The sequence below is a fragment of the Procambarus clarkii genome, chromosome 2 (assembly GCF_040958095.1).
Source record: "Procambarus clarkii isolate CNS0578487 chromosome 2, FALCON_Pclarkii_2.0, whole genome shotgun sequence".
NCBI lineage: Eukaryota > Metazoa > Arthropoda > Malacostraca > Decapoda > Cambaridae > Procambarus > Procambarus clarkii.
The window spans coordinates 3,278,559-3,281,629 of record NC_091151.1 but is presented as its reverse complement, the minus strand read 5'-3'; the positions used below and the strand labels follow the sequence as shown (position 1 = coordinate 3,281,629).

The 3,071-nt window shown below is 33.7% G+C and overlaps 1 long non-coding RNA gene across 1 annotated transcript in view; it reads right to left on the bottom strand.

Moving 5' to 3' along the window:
- LOC138366893 (uncharacterized) overlaps positions 1-842 on the bottom strand; it is a 1,690-nt gene extending 848 nt beyond the window's left edge. The window contains exon 1 of the long non-coding RNA XR_011229232.1: positions 688-842. This is a non-coding gene — a long non-coding RNA (uncharacterized lncRNA). The remainder of the gene's footprint in view (positions 1-687) is intronic.
- Between the last annotated feature and the right edge of the window lie 2,229 nt (positions 843-3,071).

Genomic DNA, 3,071 nt, shown 5'->3' with positions numbered 1-3,071 from the left:
TCCCCTCGTCCTCCCCACCATTACCCTCTCCTCTGTTCCCTCGTCTTCCCCACCATCCCCCCTCTCGTCCTCCCCACCATTCTAAACTACCTCATCCCATGCATTCCATGATGGTCTGATGCTTCCATCTGAAAATTGGGAACATCAAAAGATCTGACTTTCCCAATTTTCTGATGGGAACATCAAATGATCTGATATTCCCATCACTGAAAAATAAAAACAGATAAAAAAAATGATATGAAAAAATAGAAAATAAAATATACTCATGAAATGAACAGAATGGTTAACAACGCAGCTCAATTGCAATGCAATGTCACAATAACATTTAAATATACTTTAAGATATAATCTAGAAGAAAATAAGGATATTGAAACGGTTCATGAACTCTATTTCAATAAAGGACACTATGGGGAACTTTGAAAAATAGTTATTGAGTATAATTAGACAGACTTGTTCCTAGGCAGAGGAGTAATGAGATATATGGCAAATTTTGCAAAATATACAATGAAGGTACACAAACATTCATACCCAAACAAAGCAAAATGCTAGGTAAGAACAAAGCATTTGGACCGTAGGAGAAAGGAGATACCCACAAGACTAGAATACAAGTCATTAACAAGCATGCAAGTATAATACATAATACATGCAGACATATATATAATCCAAAAAAATTTCAAATTTACGTACTTATTATTACATTACAAATATCCAAGGTTTTGAAGACACGTTTCCTCTTGCGCCCAACGAGTGAATACTGAGACCAGACCCCATAGGTCCCTATCCTCCTCATCATTCGTCTCACTGTGTCTCCACAGCTTGCACCGCCCATTTGAGACAGCGTCTGGACCTGTTAAAATAATGCATAAGCTGTAAGGTAATAGAGAATAATATATATCTTTCAATCTCAACATTAGATTTTCTAATTTCCAACTGTATTAAATAAATAGCATTAAAATATTTTCCTTCTTAACTATTACAAAAATCAACGAATTTGAGTAACTTTTGCTTTTGTTTTATTTGTACCTTAAACATAACACTGAACAATCAATTATGTGCCACCCCACCTTCCTTCATCTGCAAAAAAACTAATCAAAAGACATATGTACAAGGCTAAAAAAATTCAGCAACACTTACCATACTCAGGCTAAAAGAATTAAGCAACACTTACCATACTCTTTTTATATTCACTGTTAACTTTTAGCTCATGTGACAGACTTTCCACCTGCTCAACAGTTTCAAGTGGGGATGGAAGAATGTCTTCCAGGATTGGTATATCTCCATGTGTTTTTGACATATGGGTTTCCGTCATTTTGACAATATTCAGGATATCCCCTGATAAAAATGTCAATTTTGATAATTCCTTCATTATGTATTCCATTTTTTCTGTTACTGCAAAAAAAAAAAGGCTTACTAGAACAAGCATTTAGTGTTGCATATATATGATATATGTATTGATCCTTAGTGGATCCTATTTTAGTGACAGACACATTGGTGTCAGGTCACTGTCAAATGGGCTACTGTCATGTAGCCTTCAATTATGTAACCTCTCCCATTCTATGATAGGGGTGACACAGGGCAGCATCCTTAGACCCCCTCCTATTTGTTATATACATCAATGATCTGCTTTATGTCTCTAACATGATTAAACCTGTATTGTTTGATGATACTACCATCATCTACTTAGTTGCTTTACAAGAATGTAAAATTTCAAGTCTGTACTCTCCCTCAATGTATTTTCTTGTATGTATAACAAAAAATAATCAACACATAATAAATCGGTACTTACTAGATTTTTCGAAAGGAGAGCTTTCAGTTCTGTCTTGTCTTGGAGTTTGAGGGGAAGGTTTTGTACTCGGCCTGTAGATAGACTTGTTGGTCCCACAAGATTCTGTCAGGGGTGGAAGCGTATTAGCATTGTATAGAAAATATTTACAAAATAGTTTTAAATACATAAAACTACAAATAGTAATTATTGAATTATTACATTAGCTTATAGCTTTTATGAATGCATTAAAAAATTTTGTTTCACACAATGGAGCGACACCATTTAAAGTGTTTCCATCACCCTGAAGGCTGGTAAAAATATATTACATTAAAATCATACACAAGTACGTTACTATCTGTGTATGTAAATGTTTCTCCAGTTACTTAAAGCTTACCAGTTCTGTCTTGTCTAGGAGTTTGAGGGGAAGGTATTTTACTGGGCCTGCAGATAGACTTGCTGGTCCCACATGATTCTGTCAGGGGTGGAAGCGTATTAGCATTGTATAGAAAATATTTACCAAATAGTTTTAAATACAAAATAGTTCTGTCCAGTTCTGTCTTGTTCTGTTAAAAAGAAAACCATCATTCAAAAAGAAATAAAATGTTTTCAATTAAATTAAATTACCTGATTCCTGTATCATATTATTTTGATGTTCATCTAGAGTCAGCTTACACTCGGCAGTCTTTCGGGGCATGGAAACAGTTACTTTTCTTGGTGGTGAATCTTCACTGTCTGAAACAAAAACGTTTAATGCATTCAGAAAAACTATTAACATATATCTATATATATATTTTAATATATTACCTAGCAAAATATATTACCTAGTAAATAAGATTATTTGTTCCATTAAGCCAATCATGTTTCATTTTTTTAACAATTATTTTGAATAACTCTAAACATTCATTCCTACATACCTCTATCCACATCATTTGGTATTCTTCTGTATTTTACTGTCCTATGGTGATAACTTGTGTCTGTGTCACTTTCCATATTTGACGTTTCTTCTGCCTTTTTAAGGTGTTTTAGGGCAAGTTCCCAAGTACCTATAATAAAAATTAGAGTATATATAATTCATTATTACGAAACTTTGTATAACATCAAAACATTGAGAAATTTTTGATTTAACCATATGAATCAATGCTTGTATTTAATTACTATCAATGGAATAAATCTTGCTGATGTTGAAACGTCTCCATTTCGATGGGTCTGGTATTTCTCCTCTTTTGGCTTTCAATGATTGGTTTTCACGTGGCCAATAGCCCACGTTTGATCCCTGGAAAGGGGACATATATTTGTAAATATATGT